We start from the raw sequence: 23,216 nt of genomic DNA on the forward strand, positions 1-23,216 counted from the left end.
ATCTTCAAAAGCCATCAAAAGTCTATAATCATTACCATGTTCATCTTCATCACTATTTGAAAATCCATCGCTGTCTTCATGTGTATAATAGCTCTTCTTACTTACGTTCTATTTTCTGTTCCATTTAACTAGTTCCTTACCTTTATCAAGCTTATCTTTATGAGGACATTTGGCTGCATAATGACCGACTCTTCCACAAGCAAAGCATTTGAAAGGTAGCTTACCTCTGAATCTTCCAGAACCCCGTTGAAGGTTCTTGACAAAGTTTGATTCTTCCTCTCCTTCTGACATATGTCCTGACTCATTGTATTCTCCTTTTCCTGAAGCTTTGAATGTGGCTTCTCTCATGTCTGATGGACCCCCTTTTCTCATTTTGAAAGTAGTTAGGATTCCATGCAGCTGTGACATGGTAATACTCTGAAGATTATGCTTTTCTTCTATGGCAGAAACTTTTGATTCAAACTTAGAAGACAAAGATCTTAGAACCTTTTCAACTAAAGTAACTTCTTTTATCTCTTCACCCAAGTTTTTCATGCGATTAACAATCTCATCTATACGTAAGAAATAATTAGCCACACTTTCATCATTTTGCATTCTGAGAGTTTCATATTGAATTCTGAGAGATTGTAGTTTTGCACGTTTTACCTGATCATCTCCTTCATAACTTAGAATGATCTTGTCCCATATTTCTTTGGCGGTTTTGAGCTGCATAACCTTGATGAATTCTGATTGAGATAGAGTCCCCAATAGAGTATTGACAGCCTTTACATTTGCTTCATACTGCTTTTTACCAGCCATATCTGTAGGAGTTGTTGATGGAAATGTGTATCCTCCTTCCACGATATCCCAAACTTCTGTACCAAGAGATTGAAGATAGGTTGTGGTTCTTACCCTCCAATAGACGAAGTCTCTCCCATCAAAGATTGGTGGCCTGATGGATGCCTCCTTTTCGTAGTTGTTCATGATGATAGATCTTCCTTCAAGCGATCAAGCTTCTTCTGAAGGACCTGATCTGATACCAATTGTTGGAAATAATAATGAGAGGGGGGGTGAATCAGTATTAGCTATTTAACAATTTTTCATTTCCATAAATGAATTGATATACGCTACTTCAGTTTATTAAACTTGCTTATGTATGCAACTGTGTTTAGAGAAAACTGCGTATATCTTGCAGACTTCTAATTTAGTTCGCTGATCTTAATCTGTGTATTAGAACCATAAAATAGTAATCAAGTGCAATAAACAGTACAGGAAATCACACACGTGAACACAAGATATAAGGTGGAAACCCAATGTGGGTGAAAACCACCTGCTGCAACTCGTCTCTATCTTCTTTTAATCAGAAACTTCTTTTTACAATATTTCTGTACTGGTGCAGTCTTATACTAGTACGCATGCTTCTACCTGCAGGAGGCTACAACATTCTCTCGTTCTCCAGTTTCTCCTAGAAGGGAACTACAACCCCCTTATCTTTTATACTAGATGATGTACTAGTATGTAGGTGTTGACCTACAGAAGGCTACAACCTTCTCCTTTCTTCCAGGGACCACGTTTCATAAATTTTCAAACTGGATCCATCAATAACATCAATCAAACATCAAATATATCTGCATCAACCAATCTCCTTTGCACCAACTAAAAACTGAATCAAACAATCACTTCTCTGAATGTTGTAACCAAAATAGTAATAATAACCAGAAACCAATCTTGAACCCAGAACACTGCAGCAATAAACAGAAGCAGCTAAAACATATTTTATGAGACATATGCTACTTCAATATGTAGAACCTGCATGCATACGATGTTATATTAAAGCAAACCTACGTATACGTTGTTTTGGATTACCGAACCTGCGTGTATACGCGCCTTTGCTGTGCTAAACCTGCGTATAGATCTATAAAAGATAATTTACCCTTTTTAATTATTCAGACATCAGTTATACCCAGATCATCAGATTTATAGATCAAGTCATGCGCCAAATACAACAGATCAAAATCACACAAAGATACTTCTCTTCAAGCCTTAAGATCTTGACCCATCAATAAAACTTCTCCTTCTCCTAGCGCTCAGGTTCCTTCTTGATTCAGATCCAGCTATGCACCATAACCCAATGAGCAGTATTCTAGATCTTTCTCTTCATAAGACATTCAATCCTTGAGTACCTTTGCCTAATGATCTCCTTCCCCTTTTATAGTATTAGGCCTTACTCAATACCATGGTCCAAAACCACTTAGAACCAATACCTGGGTTCAACACTTCGGATGAGATACCATGGTCCAAAACCATAGGTCCAAATACCAAGGACCAAAAACTAAGTTTTCCAAATTGTACGCGCTTTTCTGTGCATGAAAGTGCGTGTATATGCATACGCGCCTTTTGGTCTGTGAATCCGCGTGTATACACGGCTTGGTCAATGGGAACCTATGTATACCTCCTTTTCCTTTATTCTGAGAGCCTGAACTGTGATCTGTCATCTGAGTGAGTTGCCATCAAGGACAACACTAGAGTCATACCTGTATCATAATGCCAACACCTCCTAGAATCGATCGCTTAGTTTCACAAGGTACGCAATGTTTGAAGTTTTTACCGACAGTCAAAAACACAAGTAAATAGGTTTTTTACCATAATGTCTCTTTTATAACCTTTTTTTCAAAAAATTAGGGTTTGAAATTAGGGTCTTGGCCTATATACGTGTTTTTGCGAGACAAATCTTATGCTTGCGTTTTCTTGTGTAGTGACAAGTGTTTCGAGCACTGGCGATGATTAATGCATGAATTATATACTCAAGCAATACGAAAAAATAAAAAATAAAAATAAAAGTAAAACAAAATAAAATAAAAATAAAAATAAAATAAAATAAAATAAAATAAATAAATAAATAAAATAAAATAAAAATAAATTATTTAATTAATTAATTAAAATAAATAAATAAATAAATAAATACAAAAATATAAATATAAATATAAAAAATATAAAATATAAAATATAAAATAAATAAATAAATAAATAAAAATAAAAATAAAATAAAAAATAAAAGATAAAAAATAAAAAATAAAAAATCCTTTCCGAGTCAACTTTAAGCTCTTTTCTAACTCTTGAAACGTGAAAAGATTGTTGATCCCTTGTCATTTCGAGCTCGTTAATGGTTACGAAACGTCGTGTCCCCAGTAAGTTTTTTACTTTTTCAAGCTGGAGGCACTATTTACGAAAAGTACTCCTTGACTGAAATGGTCAAGCAGTTCTCTCGAGTATCGTTTTCTACCTTTTTGGGCTTGAGAGACACAAAAATACGAAAAGGGTCCCTTTGGAGTTTTCTTTTCCCTGTCTTTTTAAAACTCTCTAAACATGAAAAAGGCTCCGATTTTTACCTATGTCGGACTCGTTAAACCCTGACGACATTGGACTCGTCGCCATGATGAGACCCGAGCTTCTCCTCCCTAGGGCTCGTTAAAATTTCACTGGGTTGGATTTGTCCGAAGGACAAACTTATATTTTAAGCATATGCTATCCCCTTCAACCTTGTGTTTCAAAAATAATTGGGGTACTCGCCAGCAATGGTGGGGGGAAAATTGGAAATATTATGTTGATTACCTACGGCAGCTTATCGCTCTTGAACATCGACACCTTTATTGCTTCTCGTCGGGTTTGGGATATCCTCACTTCGTCATTGGCGTTCTGGGGTTTGGGTTCTTCATTTTGACTCATTCCATTCGATCCCTGCTGTCTCCGCATGACCTTCGATCCCTTGGTACCAAAATTCTACCACATTTTGGAGTCATGTTGCCGATATGTTCAAGAGCTTAATCCTTCTGCAGTTTTCACTCTTACATCCTCCTCTGATTCTCTATTTCATCCATATACATCTTGTTCCTTTGTCTCATGTAGTTGATGTGGGAAACATTATGGCCCTCCTACGATAGATCGCTTCCTATCGACATCAACTCATTATCCAGGAAGTTGATCTAGAGACTCCTTTCGGGTAGCTTGTAGCTTGCATGCCTCAATGGCAAGTTCTTCGCGTTCGACTATAGACTTGCATCATTGGTCTTTGATTATGTGATTTCACAAGTGTTTGACTCCAGATCATTCTTCACACTTTGTGGATTGTACTAGCAGTACCTTGAGAACCATTGACATTACTAGCAGTCTCTCATGCGCTTGTTAACGGTTCACATCATTGGCTGGTAATCACACAATTTTCTAGCATGCTCAACTTCAGCACATTTATTCGCATATTAGAAATTGTACGATGGACAAGTCAGGTTTAGGGACCCTGGGCTCAGATTACACAAGTCCAAGTTGCGTGGATTATTTATACATGACTCTTTTGATTGGATGGCTGCGACCATACCTGTGTTTTCATATGGTCTTTTCAACTAGATGGTTGCGTCCATACCACAGACCGGTTCTATTTGTCTTTTGGATGGCTGCGCCCATACCTTGACTACATGTACTTCTTTCACTCTCAGAGATATCAGTTGTACTTACGTCAGGTTCTCCGGGATGGTGTTTCGGTTCAGTTATGGTTTCATAAAGAATTTCACCCCTCCCACTCTCTCGGCCTTCATGCTTTAGGGGTCATCTGTTACACAGTATTTTGTCACCAACGCCGCATCCCCTGATCCCAGTAGAGTTGGTCCTTGAATGGCATCTTCTCTGTGTCATATATCAAAATATGTGTCCACATCTTCGATATCACTCAAGAAGATTAACCATGATCATTAATCCTGAAGTTGACCCTTTTTACTTATGTTCAAGATCATCGCAAGACATCAGTATCATGCCTGTGACGATGGCCCAGAGTGAACGAGAAGCTCGTGACACCATTGCAAGAGTACATATGTTCTCAATGATGGTCAAATTTTAGGGATTGTCGCAGTTCATTAGTATCCTTCCTGCGACGATAGCCCAGAATGCACTAACGTCTTGCGACGTTGTCTCTGAGTCTCAGTGTTTGACCTATGATGACCCAGATATGGTGAATTAGTTCAAACAAAATACTTTCAGGTGGTTTTGGAGCTGGTTGTTGTGTCAAAGAAGTTCACCTCTCCTCATTTGAGATGGTGGTTCTGCCTTTTGAGTAACCTCCCTTGAAGATAAGCTTCCTCTCCCCTCATTTATGGAGGCTCCTCCTCTTATAAAAGCATCCTCCATGACTATGATCAACTAGTTCTTAGAGTGCTAGTTGAGGTTTTGGTGTGCTAGTTCTTAGCTTGTTTGATTGATAGCTTACAGTTTGGATTGCCTTTCATGTTGTGGATTAAGAGTGTAAAATGGTTTTGTAAGAAGGAAGCCTTGTTGTGATTTGCCTTAGTTTCATACTTGTGCTTTTGGGTGAGAGAGAGAGTCATTAGTCTTTCTGGGATTCCTTTGAGAGTGAATGCTTATGGAACATACTGATCGGAACCTTCAAGGAAGCTTGTGATGTCAAGGCGTGGTTGTAAGCTTTACTGTTGTTTACATTAATACAATCAATGGTTATTTCATATATCATGTATGAAATGTATGTTGATAGCTTATGGTTCCTTGACTCTATAAATAGATAGTTCGTTGTTGTGCTCTATTATGTGTTTTTTCATTTTCATATGTTGTTTTAGGTGAATCATTCATTAAGGAGAAGATAGTGATAGCTGAAGCAGCGTAACGAAGACTTCATTGAACACCAGTATAAGGTAGGCCTCTTCAACGATAATTATTTAAGGAATTATCTATTGTCTTTGTCTTGCTATGACTAGACCCACTCTAGGGCTAGAGGGGTTGTCTCTTTCTACATAGGGAACTTAACTGCATCACAGCTCCAAATCAAATTCTGGTTCTTTCGTTGGAGCCTTGCGAACCCAAGTATTATCTTCAGGCCACTTGCCTTTATCATCCCCAATTTTAATTCCACTTCAGAGCACAATATTCAAATTATGGTCTTCCTCACACAGCTCAGACGTCATCATTTGTAGGCTCTAAGTCGGGGGAGGTTGGAGCGCTCCCTTGTCACACAGCCTTGCTATCAGTGTAGGACAATCCTCTGTATCATGATCAAAAAATGTACAATACAGGCATGATGGACGTGTCGGATTTGTACAATCAGGGGCATAATGTCCTGGCCCTCCATAATTGTAACATATCATCTGTTTGCGACTTCTTCCAAGTCCTCCTCCACCTCAGCCTCATCCGCGCCCCTGAAATCCGGTCCGCGCCATCCCTGCGTTCTAGTCAAGGGGCCGCATTTCGGCCTGAACTCTGTAGGTGGGAGTCTTATCCATCATCAACTCATAACTTCTACATGTGCACTGATCATGTCCCACTAATATACAAAAATTACAGAACAACTGTTGCGAATTATGCGTGTACTTCTGCAACAGATGGCAGTTGTCTGTAGCATGCTTTCCCCCTATTTGACAAATTGTGCACCATAATTTCGGCATTGTGCTAGGTCTTGCCTGTGTCTCTGGTCTCAACGAAACTGGTCCTCCTCTTGCGAGGTAATTCGAGAACACAAGTTAGTGGTCCTTGTCATGTCTCTGTCCCTTGCACTTTACACACCATACCTCGTCGCACACTTCTGGGCGAGCTATCCTGTCTTGTTTTAGAATCTGCATCTCAAGGCATAAGTTTTTCAATTGCGCGTGAATCTGCTGAACTCCCAGGTTGGGATCCTGTATTAAGGTATCATGTAGTCTCATCTCGATCTCCAAGGCCTCGGCTTGAGTTGTTAGCCTCTTTTGTAACAACGCATTCCTTAGATGCAACGTTAACGATGCTACAAACCATTCGCGGTGTTGTCCATCCGTCAACGTCATGTTAGCTTCGCAAATTGTGCACTTCAGTCTCTGATCCAACTCCCAAGGGATCTCACCTGGTAGCATCATGATCTCCTTGAACCCAATGATTAACTGCGCCTCTGACTTTGGCCTGCTAAATTCTTTGTTTAGCGCAGTTTGGATGTCTGCGATCCCCACATTCGAATTGTCATTGGAATGCTTAATGTACCAGGTCAGTGCACGATCCTGCAGAGCGCTAACCAATGTTGCTTTCTTTATATTATCATCTGTAACTCCCTGCGCTTCCCATTCATACTTTATCATGAACCAAAACTAGTCTGGATCTTCATTTCCTACTCCTTTGAACACTGGCAACTTTATCGTGCTTTCCATATTGACTTGCAGTGGTGGCGGAGGTGGTATGGGCGAAGATGGGGGTGAATACGATGAAACTGGTGCTGGTGTGGGTTTGGGTGGTATGCACGGAATCCTTTGCCTTATCAAATTGATCACACTTCTTTGTGAGACCTTCGCGAGCTCTTCCTCATCCCCTCGCAGAGGTGAAATCAAGGGACTAGTTTCTAGTTTTGTACTACCTTCGTTTATGTAAATTCTCCCACTTCGCGTAGCCCCAAACATCAATTTATTCACATAACCCAATTGTCACACAATATTATTTTAATCCAAGTGTTCAAATACTTAATGTACTTACCTCGCAACCCTTTGAGGAAGTGTTGCTCTGCCTTGCTATAGTTGACTGAATTATCTACCACGAACTCAGTGATGAATCCTCCTATAATTCGATCGAGCCAGTGATCAAAGGTGCGCGTGATCTTATCCTCCGATGCTTCCAATATGCACACCAATTCTGGGGTCCACATAATAGTTCTGTCGAGCTTGCACCTTCCTTGGTATCTGCTAGCTTCGCGATCCACTCGTATAGCTCAGTAGGCAAAAATGCGAACAAAATTTTATGGATCTCTGTGTATAAGTATCAGTCTAACCACTCTTCTTTTGATAGTCTCAGATTCCTATTCTCCTGTGTCGCGAACTTGTGGATCTTCCTATCCAACCAATCCTCAATTCCTTTCTTATTTGGATTCTAGTGATACAACATCAGACATCTCTATGCAGATCCTGGTCCTGGCAACGGAACCATTTGTTGGCTCGTTGGGGCCTGACCCAGTTTCAGATTTAATTAGCCAAACAAATCTTATACTACTGGCCCTTTCGTCAACGGTCCGCGGAGCACAAACTGAGGTCTCACCTGAAGTAGTATGTGGGGGGGGGGTGCTAGAACCAGGTTTCTGCACCTTTGAGATGTCTGAGGGGTTGATTCGGTCCAATTGTTAGCCCCTGAACGCAGGCTGCTTCGCGCACTTCCCTGGCCTTCGCGTCTTGATATATTCACCTTCACGCATCCCTAACAAGGGGCTGTGGGGCTCCTACGCTGTTGGAGAGGTGCTCTGCACCATTCCCCTAAGTCACACCCGAGATCTTACTTATCTTCTTACACCAGTTAGTTATCTTTGTGTAAATGGATGCCTTATGTTATATTTATTTGTACAGCACATTCAAATGAGTTCACGTAGCAAATAAACAGTAAAATTTCAATTCATATGCAATAATACACAAAACATGAAAAGATACATAGAAATATGATAAAACTTATCTTTATTAATGCTTCAAATGGTTACAGACTCGACCTGCCCTGTGCACTCAGCTGCACGGGTCCGCGCACTCAGCTGCGGACTACTAGGCCTTTGCGCACTCAATTGTAGAGCCTTCTCCCACTTTACGACCCAAAGACATGATTTACACTTGACTCACTGCTTCATCAATCCCTTAGACTCATCATGCTTCTATTCAATTAACTGTCTTCTACACTTAGAGCCTCGCTCTATTTATACAATCCCATGGTCCACGGACCATGGGTAGATCTTTCAAATTGACATTACATTACAAAAACAAGGGCGGACCACCATGTGACTCTATTATGACTTCACGCTCCGTGCCCACAAATCGCGGGGTATTTACAATGTACTTGGTCAAAACTTGGGCTTTAAGCCCCAAAACATGCCTTGGGGGGGATTCCACACCCAACAGAGAAAAATATTGATCAATGAAACCTATCACATTGATATCAGGGGATTGTGTATATATTGGCGCATCTTGAATCCAAAGTAATCCATGGTCATGCTATGTTCCTCTACATTGGAATTCTGTAATAAAAAAAATAATCTTTCACTTGACCAAATAATTCATTTTTTTGTTATCAAGGAACATAGTGACGAGATTCTATGCCTATAACATTGACTACATATGACTGGTTGATGTTTAAGAAATGTGTCAATCCATTCATCATCAAAGTTGTTTGTTTGATTTGTTATGGAGCCATTGCTTTGTATTTTTAGTGCATTTATCAATGGTTCCTAAAGATGCTCAGCACTAGTGAATGTGACAAAGAAAGTAGGTGGACAAGTTGTTGTATCATTGCATATATACCTTTTCATAAATATTCAAAACAGTCAGGAGATGTGTAAATGCTTCTTAAGCATTGATATGAAATTGGTGATTTTAATAATTTATGAAGATTGCTTTTATTTTTGACATCTTTAACAACTAGTTTTTTCCTTCAAGTTATCCTTTGCGAATAGAAATCCAAGCTGAGTTAGAAACCTGGTTTATTCAAATACAAATTTCCTTAAAAAATATTTTGTAATATGTGTTGAAAAGTCATCATACATGCATGACAGTCCCCAATGCACAATTTTTTGATACGAAAAGTGATTGATAACATTAGTAGGGCAACTTGATCCATAGAACAGTGTCGGGAATTTCAGTTCCTGAGAGAATTTGTCTTGAAAAATGCCTAGGGGATGAAACCCTTAAGAAGGTGAAACTTGTATTATTCTTGTATCAAGATCATGGATAAGGTGGGTCTCTGAATAACCATGTACAAGTGTTTCAATTTCTAGCTCTAGATCATTATCTACATCTGGTGAGTCTAGTTCCTTCATTTTTGGACTATCGTTCTGATGATTTTGCCTACTTTGATCAAAATATTTTTTCCATTCATAGTTGATTACTAGTTGTTTTCTCTTTTATAGATATGTATTGCACAAGTCATGTAATGCAAACATCTCTTTTCTGGGCCGAATATTTCCAAACAAATAAGCATTCTTGCACTCCAATTTTCTTTTTAGCATAATTTCCACCATCATATTGTCATCAATATCTCTAGGTAATGTTTTTTGAATTCTATCTAGACTCGAAGGAACATTTGTGATTGTTCTTGTTAATCCAATTTGTGATATTTTTGTAACCAATTTGTCTTATTTGTGCAAAATCCATTCTTGGTGCCACTAATCTCTCTTCCAAATATGTCAATTATGCAACGGAGATCAATTTTTTGTTTCGTCAAATATTAAGAGGCATTGCAGATGTAGGCACTTTTTCATTGAGTATTGCATTATTACAATATTTTCATATTTTTTCATTGAGCTTAATGTCCTTGAATTTTGATGTAGGCATCAGATAGAAAATAGTAGATAAAATGTGTTTGTTAATATATTTTGTGTCCTTTCCAAATGAAAACCTATCACAAATACAACATGCTTATGTAGGTATGTCTTGGATCGATTGAAAATATGCCTCAATTTCTTTATTTGACTTTACATGTCACTTTTGTGATTTTTGTATTATATAACCATGTGCCCGTATTGCATATTTCAACTGATGTAAGTGAGTATAGCACTTACTATATCCATTGGAAAAAGAGGTAGATACTTATTTGTTATTTTGTGTCTTCATTGAAAAAGGATTATTGTCCTCATTTGATGATGTGAAATCCTTCGATACCTCAACTAATTTTCTTTTCTTTTTTATATTTTATTCTCAATTGACAAATTCTTTAGTTGAGTACCAGACCTACCAAAACTATATTCTTTGCTAACATGATATCTACAAGGTACACTTTAAATTGACTTGAAGTTTTATCTTTCCGAGATTCTTTGGAGCACTTGTGGTGTCTTTTCATTGTTATTAATATTTTCAACATTCTAAATTTCCAGAAGTGCGTGTAAATGTGCATGCGATGTAGATATTGGTACATGAATAAGGTACAAAACTTTGGAGCAAGTCTTTGATGAATAGAATCTCAAGGAAATATATTTTGTTTCTATATTCCAGATATATATGTTAACATCAAGTAGTTCACATATCCATTGTATTGAAAAACATTTTCCCTCTATATTTCCATATGCATATGGCATTGATAAGTTTATAATATAAGTTTTCCAATCATTGATACATTTCTCTTGTTCAATGTTTCTAACATTCAAGTGTTGTTTTAAGAAATTGGTAGCTCTATTGTCATTGCAAATGAAACAATTGAAAAAATATTGTGCAATTATTTTTATCATATTAGACATATCTAAACATGGTGCAAGTGTGAAAATAGACTCAAACAAGAGTCATGGAAGTCACTGAAATTTTGTCGATAGATAAAGAAGCCGTGTTCAAATAATATTTTCTCAATTGACAATATGTCAAAGTTTCCAAGTGAGAATTTCATATGGACGAATACAAGAGCAAATCACTTTATCTATTGAATCTACATTATCTATTGTGTTACGTAATAAGAGTGGTTCAAAATGTCTGCATGGTGGATTTTGGTTATGAAACAAAATATTATACTGATAGCCATCAATGTCTGAATTGAACTGTAGATATGTTTGTCCATTTTTAAATAGCCAAACATTGACTGAGCTTTCCAACCTTTGGAGAACCATCTGATACAAAATTCATCCCCCCATAAGTTAATTGTAGATGAAGCACAATTAGAAGAAGGTGTAGAAAATCCTTCCAAGTAAATTTCAAGATCATTAACATGATGAATATCCTGAATATATTCAGGAGTCAATTCTGCATGCAATGAATGTAAAGCAGCATCATGTCCATGAGATAAGCAATGTCGAAAGTAGTAGCTCTATTGTCATTGAAAATGAAACAATTGAAAAAATATTGTGCAATTGTTTTTCTCATATTATACATATCTAAACATGGTGTGAGTGTGGAAATAGACTCAAAAAAGAGTCATGGCAGTCACTGAAACTTTTTCGATAGATCTAGAATCCTTGTTCAAATAAGATTTTCTCAATTGACAATATGTCAAAGTGTCCAAGTGAGAATTGGTATGGACAAATACAAGATCCAATCACTTTATCTACTGAAGCTACATTATCTACTATGTTATGTAACAAGAGTGGTTCAAAATGTTTGCATGGTGGATTTTGGTTATGCAACAAAATATTATATTGATAGCCATCAATGTCTGAATTGAACCATAGATATGTTTGTCCATTTGTAAATAGTCAAACATTGATTGAGGTTTCCAACCATTTGGAGAACCATTTGATACAAAATGCATCTCCCCATAAGATAATTTTAGATGAAGCACAAATAGAAGAAGGTGTAGACAATCCTTTCAAGTAAATTTCAAGATCATTAACATGATGAAGATCCTGAAGATATTCAGGAGTCAATTCTGTATGCAATGAATGCAAAGCAGCATCATGTCCATGAGATAAGCAATGTCGAAAGTGGTTTACAATTCCATGTCGTATCTCAGTTGAAGTATAACGAAAGTGAAGAAGAACAGCAAATGAGTCAAATAAACAGTCACTGGGATAATAGAAGAAATGTTCTAATCTATGTAAATTGAATCTATATAACTTGTGATCAATTTCTTGCAATTTTGATCCTTTCAACGCAAAACTATTTTTCATTGCCATGAAGTATATTGAGACAATGTGACAAATTGTCCAAATGTGACAATGATTTATAGCATTAAGAACATGAGTTGCATTGAATGTTAAATTACCAGGTATCATATTAGAATATTTTTAGACCTCTTATATATTATGTAGCCTACATTGTCTATGTGACTATTTTTTTTCTTGGTTTTTGTTTGACAATACTTCGAAAATGAGTACCTAGCACTATGACAAAGGAGTAGACAAAATGGGCATAAGGAAACTTGAAGATTGTGTAGGAATTTATAGGGTAAGTTCCTTAGATACAACACCAAAGGACACCACTCACAAACATATCACAGATCAGTACACCAGTATTCTTGACGTGGTTAAAACCCTCAAAGAGGAAAACAGTCCACGACCTGAGCCAATGGGGCCACTTCAGGAAATTTATTAATGTAAAAGAAAGAAAATTTACATAATATTCTCTCATGAATGGTCACCTAACAAATGACCCTCCATTCTCTTTAAATAGATGTCATGGACCAATCGGGTGTTAAGCCATGGATCAAGTGTCAGTAATACTGAGGAGAGAATGAATCGTCAGATCACTTCATGTCTAGCACATATCGTGACCGTCGGATTCCAAGTTACAGAAAGTACATACTAAAGAATCACACTTTACCTAACTATAACTAGACCAAGTTATACTTAAGTATTTCCTATGTGTCAGAATATCCTAACATCCCTCCTTAAGAACAATGTGGGATAGGATTGAAGGATGTACAAAGATGGCACAATAATAGAAGGAAGGAGGCATTAGAGCCTATCCCCCCTTAGTGACAACTTCCTTAACTCCAACCATAAATCGGAGTTTATTAAACTTTTCCTCTGTGAGAGCCTTTGTAAAGATGTCTGCAACTTGATCATCGGTTGAACAATATTGCACTTCAAGAACATGGTCATGAATGAGCTTTCTGATGAAGTGCATGTGTAGTTCAATGAGTTTGTTGCGCTGATGCTGGACTAGATCTTTGCATAGTTGAATGGCACTTTAATTATTCCACCAAAGTGTAGTCAGATGTTGCTGCCGAAAACCAAACTCTGACAGGATCTGACAAAGCCACAGGGCTTCCTTACTAGCTTCAACGGCACCACAATACTCTGATTCTACTAAAGAAAAATAAATGGCACTTCATTTCTTGCAAACCCATGTAATAGGTCCAGAACCAAGAGTGAAGACATAACCTGCAGTAGACTTCCGCTCATTAGGGTCACCAACCCAATCATAATCAATGAAACCAACCAATAGAGGAGATGCTTCTGCACTGTAATGAATCCCAAATTGAATTGTACCTAGAACATAATGAAGTGTTATTTTAGCTACTTTCCAATGACTTTCATGTGGGTTTTTCATAAACCGAGCAACAAGGCCAACAGCAAAGGAAAATTCAGGACGGGTATGGGTCAGATACAAATTTTTTTCAACAAGTTGATGGTATAAGGTTCAATCAACTTCAAGGGAAGTACAAGTGACTGAAATTTTGCCTCCAAACTGAAAGGGAGAAGGGGTTGACTTACAGTATTCCATGTGAAATTGGCGTAGAAGATCATATACATACTTGGACTGGGAAAGGGAAATACCTTCTTTGGATTGCAAGACTTGGAGACCAAGAAAATAATGCAAATGTCCTAAGTTTGTCATTTCAAACTATTTTTTTAAGGTTGGACTTCACATGGTTTATAGGGTTGGGATCAATACCAGTAAGGATAACGTCATCAACATAAACAAAAAGAATGATAATAAACTTACCCACTTTCTTTGTGTAGACAGTATTGTCAGAATGACACCTAGAAAATCCAATATCTAAAAGAAAGCTATCCATTTTGGCATACCAAGCCTGAGGGGATTTCTTGAGACCATAAAGGGATTTCTTACGCCGACATACAAGGATGGATTCTCTTTGTATAAATCCAGGAGGTTGTTCCATATAGATTTCTTCATGCAAGTCCCCATGCAAGAAGGCAAATTTAACATCCATCTAATGGACTTCCCATTTGAAATAGGCAGCAAGGGAAAGAACAAGGCAGATAGAGTTCATTTTGGCAACAGGGGACAAGGTTTCAGTATATTCAATGCCTTCAACTTGTGAAAAACCCTTAGCAACAACATGATATTTATGTTTATCAACTTTTCCATCTGGTCCAAACTTGGTTCTTTAAACCCATTTACATCTAACAAGTTTTTGTCCTTTTGGAAGAGGAACAAGGTCCCATGTATCATTTTCCAATAATGAACGATATTATTCATTCATAGTTGCATCCCAATCTAGATGGCCTGAAGCTTCTGCAAAGGTGTCAGGATCATAATTCGTTTAAGCTTGAGCCAGTAAAGAAGAGGCTCTATCGAACTAAGAACATGTACAACGTTGATCTTAGGATCACCTGCAAGAGCACCTCCTACATCCCGAGTAGCACGGACCCATTTTAGAAGCTGAGGAGCTGAAGGAGGATCCTCAGAAGGTGGGGGAGGATTGTCATCGTTTCTCTCATCATCTAAAGAAGAAATATTTTCAAAAGTATAAGGGATAGAGAGAGGTGGCACATCCACCAAACTAGGCTCATAGACCTATATATTTTCATCAAAATTTGCATCTATTCTAATGATAACATTTTTTTATTTAGGTTGAAGAAGTCTATATCCTTTGACATCTTCAGAGTATCTAACAAAAATACATTTTTCACTCTTACGTTCTAAGGCTTTATGTTTCTCATTTAGAATATGGGCCCATGCTTCACTTCCAAAAACACGAAAGTGACTTACATCTAGTTTAATTGAGCTCCATGCTTCTTCTGGAGTGATATTCTTTAAAACCTTAGTAGAAGTATGATTTACTATTTAATTTGCATAGTTAATTGCTTCTGCCCAAAAATTAAGACTAAGTCCTTTAGATTGAAGCATACAATTAGTCATTTCCTTTAAGGTGTGATTCTTCCTTTCAGCTACACCATTTTGTTGTGGAGTATATGGAACAGTATGTTGCAATTGAATTCCATGCTCAGTGCAAAATTTAATGAATTTGTTGCTAACATATTCTCTGCCATTATCAAATAGTAGCTTAAGAATTTGATGTCGAGATTGTTTCTCAACAAATTCCTTAAAGGCCAAGAACATGTTAAAGACTTCACTCTTGAGTTTTAAGAAGTATACCCAAGTGCATCTGGAGAAATCATCAATGAAAGCTAAGAAATACTTGTACCCATAGAATGAAACAACTAGAAGTGGACCACATAAATAATTATGCACAAGTTGTAAAGGGGCTAAGGTGTGCCAAGAGGCACATTTTTCAAAACTATCTCGATGATGTTTTCTGAGTACACTTCCAGAACGAAATCCATCTCCACAAGATACCATAGGAAGACATGTCACCATATTTTCTTTACACAGATTTTGAAGGGAGCGATAGTTTAAGTGACCAAATCGCTCATGCCAAAGTTTGCTCATTTCATCATTATGAGCAAAAAATACCGAGGGGAGAGTTGATGACCCAAATTTGTTAAACTTATACAACCTTGCAGAATCATCAGCAATGTCAGTAGCTAAAATTTGTCTAGAATCTCTTAGGTCCTTAATTACAACATCATGAGTTGAAAATTCAATGATTTTACCTTCACCTGAATGAGTTATCTGATATATAGATAGAAGGTTGTGGGATAAGGTAGGAACACATAGCACATCATTAAATTTACCATTGTCTAGATGAATAGTTCTCGTCCCTACAACACTAAGAGATTTAGCATCACCAACATATATTTTTTGGTGTTACAATCATTTAAAGAAGAAAACATGGCTTTGTTTTTGGCCATGTGATAAGAAACTCCATAATCAATTAGCCACTCATGAGAATGAGAAGAATAAGATAGATTTAGTGCATAACCAGACCAAGATGCTTGATAACCACATGCAGAAAGTGATATTCCTGAAGATGAAATTGAAGTTGAAGATTTCTCCAAATGGATGTTATGCTTCTTCATTGCTGCTTCCAAGGCTTCCATCTTCTTAAAGAATTTGGATTCTAAGTGGCCATCATGATTACAAAAGTTGCAGTCTCTATCAGTTTTCTTCCCTTTTTTTTAGTTGCCTTATCATTTTGTTGAGTGGATTTTTCGTTGTGAGAATGAAATTTCTTAGGACCCTTGTTTGGTTTAGGACCATTCTTGTTAGGATGTTTCTTCTTAGGATTCTTTGAACTTGGTTGTTTCTAGGTTGCTAAGGCTTTCTTAGAAGAGTTTCTAGTATTAAGAAGACCAAGATGTAAGAGTTTTTCTTTCTCTCTTATTAACTAATCACACAAGCCATCAAAAGAGGGGGACATGTAGTCTTGTCCTTGAGAAATAAAGGATGCTTTAGTAGAATGGAAGGTGGAAACAAACACAGAGTAGGCTGGTCCTAACTTAGTAAGAATGGAATAAATAAGGCTACCATCTTCTTTCTTTTGATGATGTTGGACCCACCAACATGTCAGGGGATCTCCCCAGTAAGAAGTCCCAATTAGACCTCAGACCGTTTGGTGAGCAGTCTCAGCAGTGGGTCGTATGGTAATGCCTTGACCACAATTTCGCACAAAGGCAAGTAACATAACTATGTTGGTAGCAAGGGTGTGACAGCTACAGTGATTCAAGGAAGGTGCATGAGAGGTTCTAACAGACAGGGGTTCAGATGAGTGTGCCCCTTGGAAACCTGTAATAGTACTCGGCTTGGAAGGGAACACACAAGAAAAGATACATCACAACATGGAAGGTAAGTTAGCAAGCAATCCAAAGTGATGGTTAAACCAACAACACATTTCAGAAATATTCATACATACTTATACAGAATAGTCCATACATGCATGCGTAAGAAAACCAATACATATATCATTTAGAGTAAACCAAATAGCATAGAATACAATACAACATATGCATGAAACGTGTTGGCTCTTATTATATAAAGAAGTGTAAGTTCCAGTCATACAATACATCTATGTCCAATGACTAGTTCCAATAGTGGAACGTTACAGCCACACTTGCCTGCTCCTCCAAAGAGATGTACTAGCTCTACGCAGTGGATAAGCCAAGGCTCATTACAATATTGTCCAATCTCTCTCCAAGATAGTCTTATCGGAATCTTGGCTAACCAAAAGCCTTTACAATGAGTTATGAGGGACTATTTATAGCAAAGGGTGGGGTGACCCTTGACATTCCCTTTCTGACAGTTCAACTACCCTTATGACTCTTCATCTACTATATGATTGTTACATCCAACTATCACAACTTGGCTTACACTTGACATGACTTTACATTACAATGCACATGTACCCATGTGAAACAAAATGGCTTGAGAAAGCCAATCTAGACATCATTGTGACTTAGAACACCATGGAAGTCCAACTCCTCAACATCCTTGTTGGCTTAGGGGGTCGTGACCCAAGTTTAGCATTAATTTAGCCAAACAAATTCCTACACTATTGGCCCTTTCGGCATCGATCTACGGAGCGCAGACTGAAGTCTCACCCGAAGCAGTATGGGGGGGTATTGGAACCAATTTTTCACACCCAGAGATGGCAGTGATGTCGTTTTATGCCATAACTTTTCCGTCACGCAGATTGATAAGCCTTTTAGGGCTTATCGATATACTTCTCTTAATCAGCCTCTAGACCTTTGCGAAGGTCTACGACTATCGTTCGTGAACCCTAACCAGGCGAATCAACCACTTACATGCTTTTGTAATTACTCTTACTTCCATATTTACCCAAATCGGCTTAAGTATCTGATAACTTCAATATGCATTAATATGTTCTTCGCGTAAATAGATATTATTACTTGCGTATAGATAACAATGTAAAACATATAGATTCACGCATCAATATAGCATTAAAACGTAAACCCATTATTCAGCATAACATAACCACATTTATTCATAACAAAAGTAAATAGATCAAACATAGATATTTCCAGAGTAATCTTCTTTATTAGTACTTCAGATCTTCTTATAGACTCTAACTACCCTACGCACTCAGCTGCAGGGGCCCACGCACTTAGCTACGGACTTCTACCCTAGGCCTCTACGCACACAGCTGCAAAGCCTTTCTTCTACTCTAAAAATCTTCACTCTTTTCGCTAATGACCCATTAAATTCATCATTATTACTACTTCTTCCTCCCAAAACTGCCTTAGACTCTTCTAAGACTCTCCTTTTTATACAATCCCATGGTCCGCGGACCATGGGTAGATCTTCTAAAGCCGACACAACTTACATAATAGAAGGGCGAAAAACATTTTTGACACTTTACATCTATGCGCTTTGTGACCACAAATTGTGGAACTTTACACTTTACATACAAAAACTTGGGCTTTCTGCCCCAAAACTTGGGCTTTTAACCCCAAAATCGACCCTAGGGGACCCTGTCCCAACAGGCCCCCAACACAAATATGGTGACTCACCCCCAAGTCACTCTTCTAGCATGGAGATCTTACTGCAAAGACCTCCCAGCTCTACTTGCACCACTGGAACTTCGGTTGTACACTGTGTAGCCGCCTGCTTGACCTGCTCCACCAACTGCTCCATTGCTAGTCCTATGCTATTTGCCTAGATCTTCTACTATGTTGTCTGTAGGCTGGACAACTTCTCCCCAATGGTGTCAGAGAGCACATAGGGCTCATCCAGCCAAGGCCCCAATCTAGCCTTGAGGACTGCCTCTTTTCGTTGCCATGCTTCTGCCTGTTCTTTTAGTTCCTTTGCCTCCTGCAACTTAGCCAATCTTTGTGTGATGGTGATGGTGTGTGTCGTCTCTTTGGCTTCGTCGTACTACTGTTGTAATTCCCTTGCCTCAGTATTCAACCTCTGTAGGTTGGGATCTTCCTGCATACTCGTGAGGAACTCCATCGATTGCTCGAAGAGTGTAATGCATTCTGCCACCGCAACATCTACTGCAACAACTACATTTTGACAGCTGCCTCGTGCTGTTCTCTGACCTCTGGCAGAGTTGAAGGTTGTGCAGTCAACTCGAGCTCTATAATATATAGTTTCAGCTCAAACTGAACCTTGGCCATCTTGGTCTGAGCATCATGCACACCTGCAGCCAACTTCTAAATCTTGGCCTCCACAGGTGCCTCTTCGGGAATGTGCAGTTCCGGAACGGTTTTGCACGCTTCTTCTACCACCATTGCAGTGCACTCACTCTTCTCCTGGACCTTCTTCTAGGTGTCTATAAATGTTTTTTTCTCAATGAACAACTATTAATTTTTAACCTTCTGCTTGTTTATCACACTCAACGTGCGCTACTCTCGAGCCCTAAGTTCTGTGATCACACCTGCTTGCAGCATGTGAAGGAAGTCGCTTGGGAGAGTGGCCAAGTTGAGACCAATGTTCCTTAAAGTAGCCTTATCAATATCTGTCTCTGTGCTTAGGTCTCCATCAGGCAGTGTGACGGTCCAAGGATCCAAAGAGTGAACCATCTTTGTTCCTCTAGTGGTCCCTAATGCCAAACTAGTCAACACCACGTAGTTCTACCCTACACTTGACTGACGTTGAGTAGTTTGGATCTACAGCTCACACAGACCCGTCTGAATAGCAACCAAGGCTTGCTTCTATTGCTACTCAAACTTCTACAATAGTTCTGTTGTCACGTCCCTTACCTTATCCCCAATGTCATCTAAGTCACCCTCTGTCAAGGTGATCGGGTCTAGGGATGACTTAGTGGCCTTGGTATTTTTGTGCGACCTTTCCTTCTCCTTCTCTTGATTCTGCTTTACTCAGAAGGGAGTGATTTCCTTATCTGCATCACCCTGCTCTTATCACCCTTCTTCTTCTGCCTGTGGTGAAGGGAATTTCTGACTTCTGTCGGAGTTGTGCTCTTCCTCCTGTTCCTTGGCAGTGCGCTCTACTTTTGAGCATGCCTTCTCCTCAGCCTCCTTATTTCTCTTTTCAGCCAACTGTTGAATTTTCAACCAGGCCTCTTCCTTCTTTTGCTTTCTCGCAAACTTACTAGACCCTGCGGACAAATTTGATGTTGTGCACCACTCGGCTGCCTAACGATCGAGGACCCCTACTATGGCATCATCCATCACGAGGTATGGTAGATCATACCACTTCTATTTTGGGTCCTTGCACGCTCGAATGGAGATACAGTGGAAGTCCACTTTGAACTCCGCGTATCTCAACAACTACTCAAAAACAGGTGGCGATAGCCGTGGCTTGTGATTGATGGCTGCGTGGATGCTTGACTCCATCAGCACCCAAAATATTTTACTCTCCCAGACTCATCCAGCGTCCTTCGTGGCCCATAGCGAAGCAAACTTCGCTTCTTCTGGTAGATCTATCGTGATCAAAGGAAACTGGTTGTCCTCCAGTAATTCCCATGCAACCAACACAATCGAAAACAACATCCATGAGTAGTGTAATTTTTTGTTGTGGTATTGTGCCTCCTTGCAGTTCGCAAGGAACTCGCTACACAGGTAGTGTGCCCAATTTAATTTTACACCCTTCGTGCACTGGGCCGCTAATGAAACAACTAGTGCCAACACCTCATCTGCGTGACACTTCCTCATTACCTTACCAGCCAAGATCTGGGTGGACACCTTCACCATGGGGTTCGTAATATTCGTAATTGGATATCCACGTGACTTCTTGACAAGATTAAACTTGTCCTTCATCCTTTCGGTGAGGTTGCGCTCGCCCATCTTTTCGCCAAATGCCTTGGCCAAATTAAACCCTGAATGGGGTAGTAGGGTGATCCTATGGATCAGCATATCAATTATAGGGATCAGCTCTCCCAACCACAGGCACCCGTCATGCACCAGGCACAACAACTGTTTGATAACTATCAAATTTATGGGAGCGCGGTGGTAATGCGGTACCCATAGCAGATTCAACAATCCTGCCTTTTCCACCCCATGAATCCACTTCACCAGCTCCAGCATGGTGACACCTGAGTCCTTGTAGAATACTCTGTGCATGAAATTATCAGTAGCCAAGTAAGGGACCGCTCAGTGTCCCCCAAGTCCCGATCTTCTAATTTCAGATGTGGGATGCGTGCCAAGCATAGACCTTCAAATGTTATGTTTTTTGGTAGTAGGGTTGTGTCAAGGAGAAACTTTCCTTCAGTAGGGTCCTTCGGGACCTTTACCTTTCCCTAGTGCAGAGGGATGTATTCTGGTAGCTTTGAGATAGGGTCTACTCCCTCAATATCAATGTCATCGGCGCCCATATCAGTTTCCCCTGTGCCCTCGTCAACCTCTAGGTTTACCACCTTGCCTTTCTCCTGCATGGTGGGCTTCTCTTTTCTCTGATGCTTACTTCGTGACTTGCACACCGGCTGTGTCGCCTTCTGTTTATCTTTATTTGTCTTAGAGCCTCTCCTGCCAATGTAAGCTTCAACCTAGGTGACCTCGAATATTTTGGAACCGTGACAGACACCTCCACACTTACGACCTCAGGGACAGCTCCCTCAAAGGCCATAGATCCTCCAGCACTTGTAGTTTCCACGAGCACCGACATGAGGCTAGTCAAGAGCTCTTGGGTTTCCTTAGGTAACTTGTCAAACACTACACTAGCCACCAAATCCGCAAAAACCCCAAGATTCATGCGCAACCGCTAGCACAACACATCAACTCTCAAAACAAAAATTGTTTTTCGTTGGGCGGCCATCTGTAATTTATAGGCAAATTCGAATTCAAATCTGACCATTCCCCCCAAAATCTGCTCATAAATGCTAGATTGGCGGCAGATTTTCAAAGATCTCGCTCTTAATTTCAGCCTTAAATGTCGCCCCCCCTGCTCCTCTTAGTCATTTTCTCACTGTCAAATCATGAACAATGACGGTAATGGTCACTTTATGGCTACCCTGCACAGTCTCTCCTTCTATAGCGCAGCTCCCATCATGCTTCTACTGATGTTGTGACATTCTTCCATCCCGTGCAGTCCCCCAGTCGCGCAGCTCTACAACCCAAGCAATGTAGTTTATAGTCCCGTGCCTCCTTTCAGTTTCCTGGAGCGCTAAGACTGTGCTTCCATCATATAGTCATCTGGCTGGATCCCCAGTGTATGGCTTCAATCAGCTGCCATTTACCTTTCCAGGAAATGGATCTCCATTCAATTTCACCAGTTGAACTGCTCCACCATCAGTAATCTCTTTGATGACATATGGCCCCAGCCAATGCATCTGAAAATTTCTTGGAAATTTATCAAACTTGCTATCATATAATAAAACCAAATCGTTTACCTTGAAGGTGCGCAGTTTGATGTGTCGATCGTGCCATGCCTTTTTGCGCTCCTTCTGAACTTGCTGATGGAATCCAGCCAAAAATCTATCTTCTTCAAGCTCTATAAGTTGTGCGAGCCTCTCTTCCAAGGCTCCGCTATCTGCCATTCCTATGAACTCCACTATGCGTAGACTAGGTACAATATACTCTATTGTCATCATAACTTCTACACCATAGACCAACCTGAAGGGTGTTTGTCCCGTCATCTTATTACAAGCAGTTTTGTAAGCCCATAGCACTACAAGTACGTGCACGTCCTAATCATTCCTTTGTGCATTGTAAACCTTTGTCAGATCATTCTCCAATATCTTATTAAATGCTTCAACCATCCCATTAGCCTGTGGGTGATATGGCATGCTCTTTTGATGATAAACTTGGAATTCCTCCGTCAGCGCGTTGATCG

Source organism: Pinus tabuliformis, chromosome J, assembly GCF_031772625.1.
Source record: "Pinus tabuliformis cultivar Carrire ecotype Pingquan chromosome J, CPIR1, whole genome shotgun sequence".
Lineage (NCBI taxonomy): Eukaryota > Viridiplantae > Streptophyta > Pinopsida > Pinales > Pinaceae > Pinus > Pinus tabuliformis.